The sequence below is a fragment of the Spermophilus citellus genome (assembly GCF_964194105.1).
Source record: "Spermophilus citellus genome assembly, chromosome: 1".
NCBI classification, from domain to species: Eukaryota; Metazoa; Chordata; class Mammalia; order Rodentia; family Sciuridae; genus Spermophilus; species Spermophilus citellus.
The window spans coordinates 42,584,851-42,597,059 of NC_138182.1; positions in this window are offsets into that span (position 1 = coordinate 42,584,851).

The window sequence follows — 12,209 nt, forward strand, 5'->3', positions numbered from 1 at the left end:
GAAATCATCATTCTCACACACACACACACACACACACGCACACACACACACACTCAGGCTTTAAAACTGAAAATGAACAATTTTTAGATTCATCAGAGAATTGAAATCACAGGACAAACTTCTGCCTCAATATTGAGAGCAACAGACACATACAGGGAATGGCAAGGTCCTACATGCCATGGGAACAGAAACGTCCTCTGGAGCCAGTACCTGGCTAGGACAATCAGAATTATGATTGATGAGTTAGTGGAGGCTCCGGGTGGACAACTTGGAAAGTTAACGACTCAGGGCAACCCAGGCATAAGGGAGCCCCATGCTGCTGTGAGAATTACTTCCGAGAATCTCACCGGGTCTCACAAAGAAAATCAGAGAAAAATTCCTTTGTGCTTCTGGCACGAGGTAGGGGAAAAGGAACCTTTTAAAAATGCTTATTCCAGGATATTCTGTTCTTTATAACAATGCTTGTCCTCAGGAGAAAATCGTTTTCTGATCCATAACCTGCTGGGGTTTTATCAGAGCCTAACCTACCTGGAAGAAGGAAAATACTGTACCCAGCTCTAGCCACCTCCAGCCATCCTTCCTACCTCAGGAGTAGGAGGAGCACTGAGAAACACTTGGGAAGGGGTATGTGCTCACTAAAAGACTGAGACTAGGACTGGAGTTGTGGCTCAGTGGTAGAGCGCTCACCTAGCACGTGCAGGTGCGAGGTCCTGGGTTCAATCCTCAGTACCAAATAAAAATAAATAAATAAAATAAAGGTACTAAAAACAAAAGACTGAGGCTACAGGACGATAGAACACTTTGTCTCCCCCACACTTCCCATCATATCAATAGAGACCCTGAATAATCAAGAGGAATACAGCCTCAGGACTTATGACAGCTATGGTCTGAACGTTAGTGTCCCCTCCCAATTCACATGTTGGAATGTAATTCCCAATGGTGAGGCCAGTGTCTCTTTGGGGAAGTGATAAAGTCATGTTTAAGGGATTAGTGCCCTTATAAAAGAGGTTAAAGGGAGCCATCTTGTCCTTTCCACCAAGAAGGTGCGCTCTTCAAAGGAGAAAGCAAGACCTCCACCAGATGCCAAATCTGCCTTGGTCTTGAACTTCCCCACCTCCAGAACTGTGAGCAATAAATGTCTGTTGTTTACAAATTACCCAGTCTTGGGCTAAGGGTATGACTCAGTGGTAGAACACTTGTCCAGCATTCATGAAGCTCTGAGTTGAATCCCCAGCAAAACACACACACACACACACACACACACACACACACACACACTCACTTTTTTTTTTTAAAGAGAGAGAGAGAATTTTTTTTTTAATATTTATTTTTTTAATTTTCGGTGGACACACATCTTTGTTGGTATGTGGTGCTGAGGCAGAACCCGGGCCGCACGCATGCCAGGCGAGCGCGCTATCGCTTGAGCCATATCCCCAGCCCACACACACGTTATTTTTTATATAAATTACTCGATCTGAAGAATTTCTATCACACCCTGGATAGACTAAGACAACATCTCAGACTTAGGAAGCCTCTCCTGGCAATCTTGTCTGAAATTGTCATGTGCCTCCTGGCATCTCGTTTCCTACCACTTTCTTCATAGCCTTTAGCACTACATAAGATGACTTGCTTATGTGATTACTTGTTTATCTGTTGTCTTCTTGTCAGAATGTAAACTCCATGTCTGCCTTGCTCCTTGAGGACTCATTACCCAGAATGAAACCTGGAACACAGTTCAGTGTTTAGTAAATGTTCGATAAATTACTGAATGGCTAAATAAATTCAAGCTCACTGGAGTGTCTCTTATTTGCATGCCTTTCTCATGACACATAATTTGACCTGTTCATCTTCTCTGTTTTGAATCTTCTTGAGAAAATATTTTTCATTTTCTTGTGTGTGTGTATGTATGTGTATGTGTGTGTGTTATCCGTACATAACACTGTGTGTGTGTAGTCCAAGTGTACTCTAGCTCTTAGTACAACTATTCACATACATACGATCAAAATCATTTCCATATTTAAAATATCAGTCAAATTCACTGGGCCGTCTCTATCATAGTCATGAGAAAGCAAAACTTTGGTAGCTTGGCATAATATTTAGGGATAAAATAGAATTTGGGGTTATTTGCCCACTTATGTTCATAATAATATTCTTTATCATAGTGTCACATTCTACTTCTACTGAAAACTTTTATTTGTAATACTAGGAGAATATTATTTTGGATAATTTATAGATAATGACATTAGTTAGTGTTGGAGAATAATTAGCGAGTTTGAACATCAATAAGTCCCTAAAGCCTCTGAAATCAGACAAAGGAGTCAGGCTGTAACGATCATATCTTCCCTTGCTATGGTGGGATGGTTAATTTTATTTCAACTTCTGGGATTCCCCAGAAAGCTGGCAAAACAAAAGTTCTGGGCGTGTCTGTGAGGGTGTTTCTGTAAGACATTAGCACTTGAATGAGTGGGCTGAGTGAAAAGACTTCCCTCACCACTCCAGGCAAGTATTATTCAATCCAAAGAGGACCTGAAGGAACAAAAAGAGGGAGGGCAGAGGAAGGGTGAGTTTGCTCCTGTGTGATCTTGGACATCCATCTTCTCCTGCCCCTCCCCACCTCCTATCCAGCTCTCAGGCTTTTGGCTGGGGACTGAAGTACACTACCAGCTTTCCTGGTTCTCCAGCTTGCAGATGGCAGATCATGGGACTTTCCAACATCCACACTCACATACACCAGTTCCTGTTTCCACTGGCTTTGTTTTTCTGGGTAATTCTACTACACACTATAAGGATCTACTGTACCTAGTTTATGGCATACAGATACACTCTCTGATTTTACTTTCCTGTGGTGTATTATATATATATCAAGTCAAAGCTAATTCCTTCCTACCAAGAGTGACCCTTTCTTAAAAAAAAAATCACTGCTACAGTTTATCTGTCTTCTTTTTCACTCAAATATGTGAAGGATCACTGCCTTCCTCCCTGGCCATTGTTCCCCCAGGATGCAGTGAAGTGAAGAGGCCACTGTGTCCTAAGCATGAAGTGCCATTTAGGATGCCTGTGGAGGTCATCTCTGCAGACCTTTGAACACAAAACCCTGCCAGAAAGCTTTTTCAGCCTTAAGCTCTAACAAATTCAATTCCTACAAAGACCATGTATTCCAGCTTCAAGTGTGTCTCTGTGTGTGTGTGTGTTCAAGATTACCATGAAAATGGTTATTTTCACCAATTAATAGCCTACAAACTCTAACAACTAAAATAGCACTAGACCTCAGGCCTATCCAGGCGGTAATGGAAGCCACCAGGCATCCCAGCATCAGGCATGTTTTTCTAACACAGCAATTCTCACTTCTCTGTCTCTGCTTGGGATGACCTGCTTCTCCTCATTTGCTACATTCAAAAACAATAACAACTGCAGAGAGAGAAGAATGTTGAATTATACCTGTTCTTAATAATATTGACTTCAAAATTCTGATATTTGGGATTTAAATCCTCATCCTTCAATACTGGGAGACAATTTAAATAAGACCCCATTTGCAAAGGGCATGAAAGCATCAAGTTTTTAGCTGCACTGTCAGCAGACAATGAGCATTGCAGTTGTCCTCCACATTTTTCCCTGAGTTTCTTATTTTTTGAGCACCTGATGCATTCCAGGTACTGTGCTGAGCATTAAATTTTTAGACGATAATTTCTGTCCTCAAGGAACTCTCAGACTTGGAGGAGGAACAGATATACAAACAGGCTATTTCTTGACAGTACAGTGAGATTGAGTAGAAGAATATGCATGGTTGGGGAGGGGAATGGCATTACACAAAAGGGAGGTCTTCAGACTAACCTTGAATCTCTAGGAAGATTCCTGAAACATCTGACTCTTGAATTGATTCTTGAGCGATAGTAAGAAATGCAAGATACAATAGAACTCAAAATATATTCAAGATTCAGAGAAACACATAGGCAAAGAATGATAGCCAGGGGGCTAAAGGCAGGAACATGCTGCTATCTTAAGGCAGAGGGTAGCAGGAGATAGACCCGGCAAAAGGAGACTGTTAGGAGGAGCTTGGGTTCTATTCTATGAGCCTTTTCCACATCATGGCATACATAGTAAATTATGGCTGCATGCATATGGGGGTAAATCAACAAGGCTGCTCCCAGCTTGGCCATCCTTTGAACTAAAGGAATCAATATATCTTCACACCTGTAATTGAACTCAACTTACTGGTGGGAAAGTTCTAAAAATAAATAAATAAAGAGCCACTGAGAGCTTTGAGGCAGGGTTATGACATAGTTGATGCTGTGTTTTAAATTGTTCACCTGGCTGAAATGAGAAAATGGATTTACTTAGGATTTGACCATAATCGTTTAGGCAAGAGCTGATGAGGCCTTAACTGGGTCAGTGATCAGATAAAGAGAAAAGGACAAGTTTGAAAAATTGGGAGAAGATAAAATTGGCCACATTGGGTGATTTAATACCAGGAAACAAGGGAGAAAACATAGCCTAGGGTAGCTCCCTGGTTTCTGGCCCAGTATTGAATGAATACATATATACATAAACCTATTTTGTCCAAAAGATTAAGATCTCTCCCCATTCATCACATCACACATATTTAAATAGAGATTTGTTTAAAAAGTCATCAGACAAGCAAAGAAAACACTGAGGCCATTAGGAATGCTCTCCTCTTTCCCAAAATTTTGTCTGAATGTCGGAGTCAACACATAAAGAGACACAATTGAGAGGGAGGGAGGGAGAGAGAAAAGGAAGAAGGGAAGGAGGGAAGGAAGGGAAGTAGTGAAGGCAGGAAGGAGAAAGAGGGGAAGGAATTAAGAAATCACTCTGGTTTCGGTATAACAGTCTGATATTAAATTCTTCTTAGTTTGGGACCATCTTGCCATCTGTCAGATTTCAAAGCAAAATTAGGTCCTTTGCTTCCACTCTTTCCGAAGCATCAGGTCCCAAGGTAATTCTACAAGGTCTCAAATTTTACACATGATTCTGAAATAAAGAAAGCATAGCCACTTGGGCAATCTTGGTTACATTACCTCACAGCTCTAGGGAACAGCTCTCTGAATAGTTCTAAATTGCCATGGTGTTAAATACCCTGAATGGTGTCCTCAATATTTCCTGGGAGATGCAGTGAAGCTTGAAAAACCACACTGGCTTGTCTACACTGAATGCATTAGGGCCTGGCCATTCCATGTCCCTGGCAGGCCTGACCTCAAAGGACTAGCCAATTCTGGACACTCCAAAGAAATGCACTAAAATCAACCTTCTAAAAACAAACTTCAGAATTACCACAATAAATGCAAATGCGGGGATCTTGCTTGACTCAGACAAATAATGGGAGAAATTTTATTATAAACTAGGTATTAAATGATATTCAGGATTTATGGTTTATTCGGTTGATGTAACAACAGTGAATATATTAGAAATTAAAATAATGTTTATCAGTGATATAATACTAAAGAATTTACAGATGAAATCTGGTACTTGCTTTAAAAATACCCTACAAAAGAAAGAGGAAGGAAGGAAGGGAGAGAGGGAGAGAGGGAAGGAGGGAAGGAAAAAAAGAGAGAAAGAAAAAAAGAAATGAGGGAGGGAGGGAGAGAAAAGAGGGAGGGGAAGAGGAAGGAAGGAAGGGGAAAGTGGAGGAAAGGAGAGAAGAGGGGAGGAGAGGAGAGGAGAGGAGAGGTAAAGAAGGAAAATGAGGAGAAGTACACAGGATTGGCCACCAGTTCATCTGTGGAAGCTGCATAATGGAGATGTGAGGACTTACTATACCATTATCTACTTATTTATCATATCTACCTATGTACTTCTGAGGAAATTTCTATCATAAAGCTCTATTCTACTTCTACTTCACATATTGACTCACCTGCTGAATTTAAGTTTTTAGCATAATGTAAAGCAAATATGCATTTGTTTTAGGAAGGAATAGGGGCTGGGTAACTGCTAGATTCTTTTTTAAACCACTGGTTCTGCTACAGTACTATAATAATCATAGCTACTATTACTTAGTGTTCACTTTATTCCAGGCACTGAGATAATTATTTTGCATGCATTTATCCAATTCTCACCATAAATCTGTGTTTAAAAACATGAGGAGCCAAAATGCTAACTTTACATAGGTTCTCCAGGAACCACCAAAAAAAATTGATCCAATTATGCAAATGAAAAAAAGCCTCAAAAGTCTTGTAGGCAGTTTTCCATGGATTGCTATAATTTTTATCTATATCCTTGAAGATACATAGGAAGCATAATGATTATGATGGGAATAGTGGGCAATGACTAACAGCTATTGAGTGCCTCTAATATACTGGTCTGTTCTAAGCATTTACCATGCATGGCCTCACCTGAGTCTCAAAACCACCTATGAAGTAGATTAAGTGCATTGAGGGCCCAATCCTTGGCTCCCCTGTATTCTTGTCCTTTGCAGCTCCTATCACCAACAGGGGAGATGCATTTCAAATCCCTTGAATTTGGGCTGGCTTCATGAATTGCTTTTACCTGTAGAATGTGTTTGGTAGAAAGGAACATAGACCACCTCAAAGCCTAGGCTTCAAGAGGCCTTGCATACCACCATGTTTTCTCTCTTGGACTCTTGCCTCCACCATGAGACCAAGCCAGGGGCGACTTGCTGGTTAGTGAAAGAACACATGGAACAGAACAAAGGAGCTTAGCAGCCATCAGCTAAGCAGAGCCACCTAGTTACCATCCAACTGACCACAGGGACATGAAGGAATCCAGCCAAGACTAGAACTGCTCAGGTGAGTCTAGCAGCCTAATTTGTCAAACAGAACAACTGTAAATGAAATAAATGATTACTTCAAGTCACTAAGTTTTGAAATGGGTTTGTAATGCAGTGACCGGTGACTGATATAGGTGTGTACTGTTGTTTTTTACATTTTATAGATGAGGAAACAGAAAGCTTGCCCCAGGTCACATAGTAAGTGGTAGAGCTGAGACATCCCCCAGAAGTCTGCCCTAAAGTCCATGTTGCTGGTGCAAACCTGTGATCTTTACTCAATGAAAAGAGCAGAATGAGAGATTATTGGTTTTTGATACCCACCAGCACAACTGCATCCTATTCGAGTTTATTACAAGCACCTAGCAGGAAAGGTATCCTATCTGTCTTAGTCAGGTATGGTTCCCATAACAATATAGCAGAGACTGGGTGGTCCAAACAACTGAAATTGATTTTCTCACAATTCTGGAGGCTGGAAATCTGAGATAAGGACAGCATATTTGGATTCTGGTGAGGGCCCACTTCCTAACTTACAGACTGCCACCTTCTTTCTGTGTCCTCACATAGCTGAGTCAGAGACAGAGACAGAGACAGAGAGCACACCAACTTTCTAGTGTCTTTTCTTATAAGGGAACTAGTCCCATCATAAAGAACTCACTGTTGTGACCTCATTAAACCTAATTATCACCCAAAGTCCCCACCTCCAGATATCATCACACTGAGGGTTAGGATTTGAACATATAAGTTGGCAAACACAATTCAGTCCTAGTACCATCGTTTCTCATTACTCCAAGTACACCTTCCTCAGAGCTCTGCCTGCCCTTCTCAGGAGGTATCATCTTTGTCCTCTCTAGATATAACTGCCTTGAGACAGGGTGACAATTGGGCTCATCTGAAGGAGCCCAGTGGGAATCTCAAGAAGCAGTGATGTGATAACTGAATTCTGATGGTGAGAAGAATATAAAGTAGCATCTACACTTAAGCAAGAAACCCAGAGTAAAATTTTTATCCCAAAGACTATGGAAAGACAGTGATGAACTTTAAGGAAGGAAATGCCAAGATTACATGCACATATTTAGGAAAGTCAGTCTGATGGCAACACAGAGAATGGGCCAGAAGTAACCCTGGGAACAGATCAGTTCAGAGCTGTGGCCGTCACCCAGCAGATAATGGTAGCTGGGACTGGAGTTGCATCATGGGGAATAGAGAAAAGTTTGAGAGTCCAAGGGCTATTTTAAGAGAATCAAGGGTGACCTGGTGAATGAGTGAAGGAGAGGGTAAAGGTGGACACCACACAAACACAGTCCTACAGAATGTAACTGGTAACCAAGAAACTCTCTTCCCTTAGTGACAAATGACTAGTTTCTGAAAAGGATTTTTTGCTTAGTGCTTTCTCCTCCAGAGGATTTTGCATTTCAGGCGGAGAGTTCTGAATTGGAGAGTTCTGAATTGCCCTATCTGCAAAGAATAAAGGCAGCCTTCTAGAGAGAAAATGTCATAAATTAAACAGCCACTTGTCTTGACAGCATTAAAAATAATCTGTCACCTGCTCGTAACTTTGTTCTTGGTTAGAAAGGCCATTGTTTGAGTGAACAAAGAGGATAAGAAATCTGGAAAGAACTGTTTACCCAGAAAAACTGATGGGAGCTCAGATTGGAGAAGACCTGCATGTGAATAAGGAAGGGGGTGGAAAACTCCACGTATAAACATTCTCTCTGCTGTGGGAGACTAGAGTCCAACTGAGAGGCGCAAAATTATGAATGGAAAGCAAGCCAGTTCCTAGCAGCTGCTCTTGGTATTTCCATAATACTCTGAAAATGGCCCTGTTTCTCAACAAAAGTCATTTCTCATCTTTTGAATCAGAAATTCAACTTTGAGGACAATGAACTGATGGTGATTAAGGAGGACTTAGGGGTCTCCTGTTCTTCCATCCGACATTTTGTCCCAGTTTACCCTCCTCTGTGCTGTTGCTCATGCTGCCCAGGGTGAAACTGGACCTCAGCAGGCATTGAAGACTGCGACCACTCTTAACTTATGGAAATTTCTTAGAAAAGTGATGAGATCGGAGCATACAAAACACATACAATTTTCTTCAGATTTTTTTTTCTGGTTCCCATTGCTGTCGCTCTCTACTAAGTTGAGGACAATTGCTATGATCATATCATTTAAGCATGCCCCCCCAAGTGTTCACGTGTTGGAGGCCTGGTCCCCAGGGTAGTGATGTTAAGAGCTGGGACCTAGGGGAGTTCTTTAGGTCACTGGGGGAGTGCCCTAGGAAGGGATTAACATAGTCCCTGTGGAACCCTTTGGATAGTTCTCAAAAGAGCCTTGTTATAAAAGAACAGTGTTGCCCATAGCCTGGGCTCTTTGGCTTCCTATATAGCAGTATAATCTCTCTACATGTGAACTGCTCTGCAAAGAGCAAGCAGGCTTGGTCGTTCGAGGAGGACCTAAGTTTGGACCAGGAGGCAGACACAGAACAGAAAAAAGGAGCGAGATGCTGAAAGAAAACTTTCCTTTAAAAATGAAATTTATTCTGTTCTACCAGAGGTTAGGTCCCACTAGAATGTTAGCTAATCTGTGACAGATTGCATTGTACTGCACAATATAACATTGTTTTGAAATAAATCTCCCCCACTCCACAAAAATGATGTTTTAAGGCTTGTCTTGCTAATTTTTCACCCATTCACAATCTGCCTGACAGAGAAAGTTGACATTGTTAAATAGTATTAAGTTCTCTGAGCTCCCTCAGCTTGTGAGAAAACATTCCACTGCTGTTATATAGATTAACCCAAGTTAAATATTTGGAACACGAACGTGGGGAGTGTGTGTCTTTAGTCTTCTCAAATTTCTGTCTACAATAACAGAAATCAGTTTGGTTTCATCAAAAACCCAAAATCAAAAACCCTACCCACTGGAGTTACTACACTGACTTAAACAGTGTCTGGTATTTCATGATGCCCCAAATGATGAATTTTTCAAATATAGGAGACCAAAAATACAAAGGTCCAGAGGCCCATCAACAGCTACTTCCAGTTTTTCAGATTTGGGTGAGGACAGTGGAATAAATTACTCAGCTTTTGCATGCATCCCACCCCCACACCTCAGGTACAGATTAAAGGTGTAGTCACCAACTGGTGAGAAGGAATACCATTCAGTCTGTCCTCTCCCCTATGGAATTTCCAAACTTGACAAGTTCTTGAACCTGGAAAACAGGCTCTGAAGCCATTTTTAAACTTAATTTTTAGAGACCAGGAAATTGGCAATGTAAGCTCAAGGAGTTTGAGCTCGGCAGTTATTCAGTCTATATTGAAGACCCAGACTGGCTCTTCCCTTCTGGTTAGTTGACAAATCACTTGGATTTCCCACTTGCACAGCTGTGGAAAGAAATGACATTGCCCACCTCACAGACTCTAAGGATCACAAGGAGTCATCAAGCGAAAAGGGAGATACAAAGGACTGTGTGGTGGGGGTCAGGAGTTACTGCCTTTTGGAATTTGCTCAAGTCTCAGAAATTTAGGCAGCAATAACACACATTAGGAGTGAGGATATTTCAGTCTTAAACTCATGTCTATTACAATACAATGATCAGCTTTACCCTAAGCAAAATAAATTACCTTTTCCTCCCATGCCTCCTAGTGAGCGGGGCATTAGACTGAGAATCAGAAAGCTGAACATCCCTATTACTGGGATTCCTCAACTTTGCTGTGCAATGGAATCACTTGTGTAGCATTTAAACATCACAATGCCCAGTCAAACCCAAGAATAATTAAACCAGAATGTCTAGAGGCATTATTTTTCAAGGACCCTTTGTTCTGGTTTAGATACCAGGTGTCCCCCAAAACACTCATGTGTGAAACAATGCAAGAAAGATTAGAGGTAAAATGATTGGATTCTGAGAGTCTTAAATAGTGCATTAATCCCCTTGAATGGATTAACTGGGTACTAACTGTAGGTTGGTAAGAAGTCACTGGAGGAGGTGGGTGTGCCTTTGAGGTATATATTTCGTCCCTGGTAAGTAGAGTTCCCTCTGTTCCCTTGTTGCCAGGTTCTGAGCTGCTTTCCTCCAGCACACCCTTCTGCTCTGATATTCTACTTCACTTTGGGCCACAGCAATGGAGTTGGCCATCTATGGACCTCTGAAAGCGTGAGCGCCAAATAAATTTTTCCTCTTCTAATTGTTCTTGTCAGGTATTTTGGTCACGGCGACAAAAAAAGCTGACTAACTTACCCTTCAGGTGATTTCATTAAAAAGCAAAGTTTGGGAGCCAAACTCCGCTCTTTAGTTGCCTGAGGCTACCTTTCAACTTCTTGTTCTAAAGTATGTTCAACTTTAAAATGAGAATTTTCAAAAAGACCAAGACACCAAATCTTGAGCCTCTATACCTTCATTCAGTGAGCCTGGTAGCCACCTGTCCAAGCTCTTGAATCCAAGTGGGAAGTGTGAATCCAGGGGTATAAAGGTGAGCCTAGGGTCAGGGAGAGCAGAGAGCACCCCTTCCCAAACTTCCCAAATATAAAGAGGGATTCCCTTGGAATCCAATAAAATCAGGCAATCTTGGGTTCCCCAAACATAAGCAGATAACTTTGTAGCATGTCTCAGATGCTTTAAGTCAGAGAATTATGAATCTGATGGAGAGAATTGTAATAGGATTGCCCCTGTAGAAATCTTTGTTTTCTCAGAGCATTTCATGGACTTGTATTCAAGGACTATACTTTGAGAGCCCTGGGGCAGTGTGGGGATTTTGCTTTCCAGGGGATATTTGACAATCTCTAGAGACATATTTGCCTTAGCTATGGGCCAGTTGGCCTTAAGTGGCATCTGATGGGGAGAGGCTGGGGATGCTGGAGAATACCATACAGGACAGTCCCTAACACAAAGAGGTATGCATTCCCAAATGTCAAGTGACACAGTTGAAAAGCCCCGACTTACAGTGATCTCTTCTCCCCCAATGCTATAACCTCAGAAATAGGAGATAAGAAAGAAAGACAAGAGGAAGCAGAAAAGGGGGAAGGAAGAAAGGAGGAAATAAAAACAGAAACAGTAAAGGCAAAAGAAAGAGACGAGGGAGAAAAGAAAAAGAAAGTCAATTCTTAATTGTTAAAACTTGGAAGCCACCAAGATGTCCTCCAGAAGGTAAATGGGTAAATAAACTGTGGTACATTCATAGAATGGAATGGTATTCAGCGCTAAAAAGGAATGAGCTATCAATCTACAAAAAGGCATGAAGGGAATTAAATGCATATTGGAGTCAAAGAAAGCAATTTGCAAAGGCTACCTACTGGATGATTCCAACTACACGTCATCGTTCTAGGGAAGGCAAAACTCTGGAGACAGTGGTTGCCAGAGGCTGGAGGTAAGATGACTAAAGAGCTGTAGGACAGTGAGACCATTCTGTAGGATACTACAGTGGTGGCCATGTCATACACTGTCCAAACCTAACACACAATTTCAAAAGGGAATCCTAAAATG